This window comes from Cetorhinus maximus, chromosome 16, assembly GCF_964194155.1.
Source record: "Cetorhinus maximus chromosome 16, sCetMax3.hap1.1, whole genome shotgun sequence".
Classification (NCBI taxonomy): Eukaryota; Metazoa; Chordata; class Chondrichthyes; order Lamniformes; family Cetorhinidae; genus Cetorhinus; species Cetorhinus maximus.
Window position 1 is genome coordinate 32,472,740 of NC_135894.1, and position 7,047 is coordinate 32,479,786.

The window sequence follows — 7,047 nt, forward strand, 5'->3', positions numbered from 1 at the left end:
CGATGTTTCCCATCCCTCTCCCCACCCCGATATCCCTTTCTCTGCCCCCCCCACCGATATCCACCCCCCTTCCCGGATATCCCTCCCCCCCCTTCCCGGATATCCCTCCCTCCCCCCCCACCCTCTTCCCGGATATCCCTCCCTCCCCCTGGATATCCTTCCCTCCCCTCAGCCCACCCCCCGCCCTCGATATCCCTCCATCCCTGCCCTCGATATCCCTCCCTCCCCCCCTCCCCCCTCTCGATATCCTTCCCTCCCACCCCCCTCTCGATATCCTTCCCTCCCCCCTCTCGATATTCTTCCCTCCACCCTCTCGATATCCTTCCCTCCCCCCCTTGATATCCCTCCCTCCCTACCCCCCTCGATATCCCTCCCTCCCTCCCCCCGATATCCCTCCCTCCCCCCCGATATCCCTCCCTCCCCCCCGATATCCCTCCCCCCACGATATCCCTCCCCCCACGATATCCCTCTCCCCCCTGCCCCCCCCGATATCCCCCCCGATGTCCCCCCCGCCCCCCCCCGATATCCCTCTCCCCTGCCGCCCCCCCGATATCCCTCTCCCCTCTGATATCCCCCTCCCCCCGATATCCCTCTCCCCCCGATATCCCTCTCCCCCGCACTCCCCCAATATCTCTCTCCCCCCCGCCCCCCCTCCCTCTGCCCCCTGATATCCCCCTCCCCCCGATATCCCTCTCCCCCCGATATCCCTCTCCCCCCCGCCCCACCACCCCCGATATCCCTCTCCCCCCCGCCCCACCCCCCCCGATATCCCTCTCCCCCCCGATATCCCTCTCCCCCCCGATATCCCTCTCCCCCCGCCCCCCCCGATATCCCTCTCCCCCCGCCCCCCCCCGATATCCCTCTCCCCCCGCCCCCCCCGATATCCCTCTCCCCCCGCCCCCCCCCCGATATCCCTCTCCCCCCGCCCCCCCCCCGATATCCCTCTCCCCCCGCCCCCCCCGATATCCCTCTCCCCCCGCCCCCCCCCGATATCCCTCTCCCACCGCCCCCCCCCGATATCCCTCTCCCCCCCGCCCCCCCCCGATATCCCTCTCCCCCCCGCCCCCCCCCCGATATCCCTCTCCCCCCCGATATCCCTCTCCCCCCGCCCCCCCCCGATATCCCTCTCCCCCCGCCCCCCCCGATATCCCTCTCCCCCCGCCCCCCCCCGATATCCCTCTCCCCCCGCCCCCCCCCGATATCCCTCTCCCCCCGCCCCCCCCCGATATCCCTCTCCCCCCGCCCCCCCCCGATATCCCTCTCCCCCCGCCCCCCCCCGATATCCCTCTCCCCCCGCCCCCCCCGATATCCCTCTCCCCCCGCCCCCCCCCCCGATATCCCCCTCCCCCCGCCCCCCTCCCCAATATCCCTCTCCCCCCGCCCCCCCCGATATCCCTCTCCCCCCGCCCCCCCCGATATCCCTCTCCCCACAGCCCCCCCCGATATCCCTCTCCCCCCGCCCCCCCGATATCCCTCTCCCCCCGCCCCCCCGATATCCCTCTCCCCCCGCACCTCCCCCGATATCTCTCTCCCCACGCCCCCCCTCCCTCTCCCCCCGATATCTCTCTCCCCCACGCCCCCCCTCCCTCTCCCCCCGATATCCCCCTCCCCTGCACCTCCCCGATATCCCTCTCCCCCCGATATCCCCCTCCCCTGCACCTCCCCGATATCCCTCTCCCCCCGCCCCCCCCCGATATCCCTCTCCCCCCGCCCCCCCCCCGATATCCCTCTCCCCCCGCCCCCCCGATATCCCTCTCCCCCCGCCCCCCCCGATATCCCTCTCCCCCCGCCCCCCCCCCGATATCCCTCTCCCACCGCCCCCCCCCGATATCCCTCTCCCCCCGCCCCCCCCGATATCCCTCTCCCCCCCGATATCCCTCTCCCCCCCGATATCCCTCTCCCCCCCGATATCCCTCTCCCCCCGCCCCCCCCGATATCCCTCTCCCCCCGCCCCCCCCGATATCCCTCTCCCCCCGCCCCCCCCGATATCCCTCTCCCCCCGCCCCCCCCCGATATCCCTCTCCCCCCCCCCGATATCCCTCTCCCCCCGCCCCCCCCGATATCCCTCTCCCCCCGCCCCCCCCCGATATCCCTCTCCCCCCGCCCCCCCCGATATCCCTCTCCCCCCGCCCCCCCCGATATCCCTCTCCCCACAGCCCCCCCCGATATCCCTCTCCCCCCGCCCCCCCGATATCCCTCTCCCCCCGCCCCCCCGATATCCCTCTCCCCCCGCACCTCCCCCGATATCTCTCTCCCCCACTCCCCCCCTCCCTCTCCCCCCGATATCTCTCTCCCCCACGCCCCCCCTCCCTCTCCCCCCGATATCCCCCTCCCCTGCACCTCCCCGATATCCCTCTCCCCCCCGCCCCCCCGTTATCCCTCTCACCCCCGCCACCCCTCGATATCCCTCTCCCCCCCGCCCCCCCCCCGATATCCCTCTCCCCCCCGATATCCCTCTCCCCCCCGCCCCCCCGATATCCCTCTCCCCCCCGATATCCCTCTCCCCCCCGCCCCACCCCCCCCGATATCCCTCTCCCCCCCGCCCCACCACCCCCGATATCCCTCTCCCCCCCGCCCCACCCCCCCCGATATCCCTCTCCCCCCCGATATCCCTCTCCCCCCCGCCCCACCACCCCCGATATCCCTCTCCCCCCCGCCCCCCCCGATATCCCTCTCCCCCCCGCCCCCCCCGATATCCCTCTCCCCCCCGATATCCCTCTCCCCCCCGCCCCCCCCGATATCCCTCTCCCCCCCGCCCCCCCCCGATATCCCTCTCCCCCCCGATATCCCTCTCCCCTCTGATATCCCCCTCCCCCCGATATCCCTCTCCCCCCGATATCTCTCTCCCCCGCACTCCCCCAATATCTCTCTCCCCCCCGCCCCCCCTCCCTCTGCCCCCTGATATCCCCCTCCCCCCGATATCCCTCTCCCCCCGATATCCCTCTCCCCCCCGCCCCACCACCCCCGATATCCCTCTCCCCCCCGCCCCACCCCCCCCGATATCCCTCTCCCCCCCGATATCCCTCTCCCCCCCGATATCCCTCTCCCCCCGCCCCCCCCGATATCCCTCTCCCCCCGCCCCCCCCCGATATCCCTCTCCCCCCGCCCCCCCGATATCCCTCTCCCCCCGCCCCCCCCGATATCCCTCTCCCCCCGCCCCCCCCCGATATCCCTCTCCCCCCGCCCCCCCCCCGATATCCCTCTCCCCCCGCCCCCCCCCCGATATCCCTCTCCCCCCGCCCCCCCCCCCGATATCCCTCTCCCCCCGCCCCCCCCCCCGATATCCCTCTCCCCCCGCCCCCCCCCCCGAATATCCCTCTCCCCCCGCCCCCCCCCCCGAATATCCCTCTCCCCCCGCCCCCCCCCCCGAATATCCCTCTCCCCCCGCCCCCCCCCGATATCCCTCTCCCCCCGCCCCCCCCCCCGATATCCCTCTCCCCCGCCCCGCCCCCGATATCCCTCTCCCCCGCCCCCCCCCGATATCCCTCTCCCCCGCCCCCCCCCCGATATCCCTCTCCCCCCCGCCCCCCCCGATATCCCTCTCCCCCCCGCCCCCCCCGATATCCCTCTCCCCCCCGATATCCCTCTCCCCCCCGCCCCCCCCGATATCCCTCTCCCCCCCGCCCCCCCCGATATCCCTCTCCCCCCCGATATCCCTCTCCCCCCCGATATCCCTCTCCCCCCGCCCCCCCCCGATATCCCTCTCCCCCCGCCCCCCCCCGATATCCCTCTCCCCCCGCCCCCCCCCGATATCCCTCTCCCCCCGCCCCCCCCCCTATATCCCTCTCCCCCCGCCCCCCCGCCCCCCCCCCCCCCGATATCCCTCTCCCCCCGCCCCCCCCCCGATATCCCTCTCCCCCCGCCCCCCACCGATATCCCTCTCCCCCCCCCGCCGAAGTCGTTCTCCCTCCGATATCCGTCTTCCCCCGTTGCCCCCCTCTCCCCCCCCTCCATCCCGGTCTCTCCCTACCGGCTCTCGGCTGCTCCTTACCCTTCGTATTTGGCTGTTTCTGTTACCCTGGTAACCATCATAGCAACCTTCGCCCCGCCTCCGAGTGTCAAAGAGACGCTCAGTGTTTAGATTGTCAGCGATAGAATCTACTCTGATCTCCTCCCCTTGCCCTGCACCGCCACCTGGCGGCGACCCGCTCTTCGCCGGTTCCCATCCGCTGAGCAGCGCTGCCCAGTGGTAAATAGGATGAATTACACACTGAGGTGAGAGCTCCCAGACATTTGTCCTTTTAATAATTTGCTTTGCAAACGCCGTAAGATAGAGTGCGCATGTTTCTGTTTTCTGTAAGCAATTAAATTAAAATGTGTCCGGTATATATTTGTTCCTTTTATGATATTATTCATATTTGAGTCTGCAGAGTTGAGTTCTAAACAATAAAACATTTCCCTGTACACAACAGCCCAGCAAAGTTGTTCAAACTGAGTGTGTGTGTGTATGGGGGGAGGGGGTTATTTGTGCTAACTTTTGAAAAGCAGAATCAGCCTCCCAAACCGAATACAGCAACAGAAATAGTTCAACAACTTGCATTTTCTACGTACGTTATAATTGTGATCACACTTTAACAATTCTTCATTAGCTGTAAAGCATGTGGGACAATCCTTAGGTCATGAAGGGCATTGTATAACTGCAAGAGATGTTAAGACAGGTGATGAAAAGCTTGCCCGTAACGAGATTTTATGGAGTGATTTAAAGCAGAAGAGATAGATAGAGAAGCTTAGATAGGGATCTTCGAAGGCACAGCTGCCAATGGTAGAGCGATGAAAATCAGGGATATACAAAAGGCCATAAGGAACGCAGAGAGCTCAAAGTGTTGTAGGGCTGGTGAAGGTTACAGAGATGGAGAAGCAAAGTCATGGAAGGATTTCAAAACAATGATAAGAATTCTAAAATCAAAACGTTGCAGCACCAGGAGCCAATGTAGGCCAGAGAGCACAGGGGTGATGGGTGAACGAGACTTGGTGCAAGTTAGGGTATGGGCAATTTGAATGACCTTGAATTTATGGAGCATGGTAGGTGGTTGGCCAAGAAAATAGTGGAATAGCCCAGACTGAAAACAACAAAGGCATAAATGAGAGTTTTATCAGCAGATGAACTGAAGCATTAAGTAAACAAAGATAAACCACAGCATTATCACGATATTGAGGGAGAAAAATTGATTTGCACCCAATCAACAAAGCAACAACACTGCATGCTAGTCAGTGCTGGCCTGAGACCTGAGCCAAATCCAGCAGTGACCCTAATTTAACTGCCGCCAATGAGCTGTGCGTTCCAAATAGGTGCCCTGGTGCGGCTCCTCAATTTGGGAGGGTGAGAATTGCACCCTGAATTTTGTATCAGGATCTTAAAACAAGCATAGGACCTCTATTTACATATACATACACATATATTATATGTAACTGCTTCAGGCAGGTGCCATAGACAACTAAAAATCACCTGAATCAATACGCCATCCAATGCACTTTTAGCACAGGTCAGGCACAACTGATCATATATGGGAAATTCTGAGGACTAACCCATGTATTGAGCATATTTTATGTTAAGAAAAGGCAGCTATGAGTTGACTGCCTCCCAGGCAAATCATTTAATATGCCTTTCTAAGGAAGGCTAAGCATAATCAATGATGCCCTAAACCTTGGAAAGTTATGTGGTGAAGTATTTGCTACTAATAATGATTGCTATCAAAATGCGTGCACCCATGTGCATATTCAACACGGTGTCTGTCATGCTATTAATATAGAATTGAACAGCATGGCTGAGAGCTGCCAGTAGTTGTCTGGAAAGACCAAGTGGTATGAAAAGGCAGCACTCCACAGTTACTAGTTGTGCAGTATGGATTCACTACCCATCTTCATTTTGCAGTAATTTGAATTACAGAAATCGGACTTGACTTTGTGAAGTTGTATGGAGCAAAATAACCTACTCCTAAATTGATCAGGAAAGTGAATGACACAACACTGGTTTCCTTGCAGGGCCTTTGCAATTCCAGAGGACTCATTGCTCTCAATGACATATGTGCAGATTGAACCAACAGAGTTTAGCCCATCAAGGCAAATTATACTATAAATGCAAAAAAGAATATTTGGGACTGTGTAAAAAAGGGGTTAGAATTTTGGCTTTCACTTCTGCTTTTGAATCTAGGTCAGACTTAAGGGATGAAAGAACATTCCTTTTACAAATTGTATGAGTTGTCTATAAGTTTTAGTTCAGTCTTAACCTAAATGTAATAAGCATGAAGTGTCAACACAAAGCTGCCAATAATTCAATAGAATTAGCATTAAATTTAATATTTAAGATGTAATTAGATTTAAGGTGATTGGTAGGAGGATTCAAGGGGCCATGAGGAAATAATCTTCCCCCAGAGGGTGGTGGTGTCTGGAATCCGCTGCCTGGTTTGGTGGTGGAGGCAGAAACACCCAACTCTTTGAAATGGTACTCAGATCAGCACCTGAAGTGCCATTATTTTTCATTTTTTTCTTTTTTCGGTTGCCGCAGGCACAATGGGCTGAATGGCCTCTTTCTGTGCTCTAATGTTTCTATGGTTCTAAATCAGCAATGTCGGTCAGCGGACCTGTAAGGATGGCTGGTTGCAAACAGAGTCTTTGATGTGCAGAAAATAATTGTTTCACAAAATAACCTCTTTCAATAAAACCTTTGGACCCGTAATCGTGAAATGTTAAATTTGAATATACATAGACAATTTCATCAGAGTCTACTGATGTTATGTCAACAATCTGAATGTATATCCTTGTGTTTGTAAGTCCATGGTGGTGTATGTTTCCTTGTGTGTATGCGTTTAAGTGCCTTTAGAGGTGATTTTAATCCTACCAACCTGGCGAAAACCAGATGAACGACCAGATAAAATCAAAATAAAAACAGAATTACCTGGAAAAACTCAGCAGGTCTGGCAGCATCGGCGGAGAAGAAAAGAGTTGACATTTCGAGTCCTTATGACCCTATGGCAGAACTGAGTAAAGTTGTAGGGACAAGCAAGCAGTGATAGGAGCAGATAAGCAAAAGATGTCACGGACAAAAGG

At 59.4% G+C, this 7,047-nt stretch overlaps 1 protein-coding gene across 1 annotated transcript in view; it reads right to left on the reverse strand.

Annotated features, from left to right (window-relative positions):
* The window catches only part of spag17 (sperm associated antigen 17), a 342,330-nt gene extending 338,273 nt beyond the window's left edge, over positions 1 to 4,057 (reverse strand). The window contains exon 1 of the mRNA XM_078559611.1: positions 3,992 to 4,057. The gene's annotated coding sequence lies outside the window, so the exon portion shown is untranslated. The remainder of the gene's footprint in view (positions 1 to 3,991) is intronic.
* Positions 4,058 to 7,047: the final 2,990 nt, after the last annotated feature.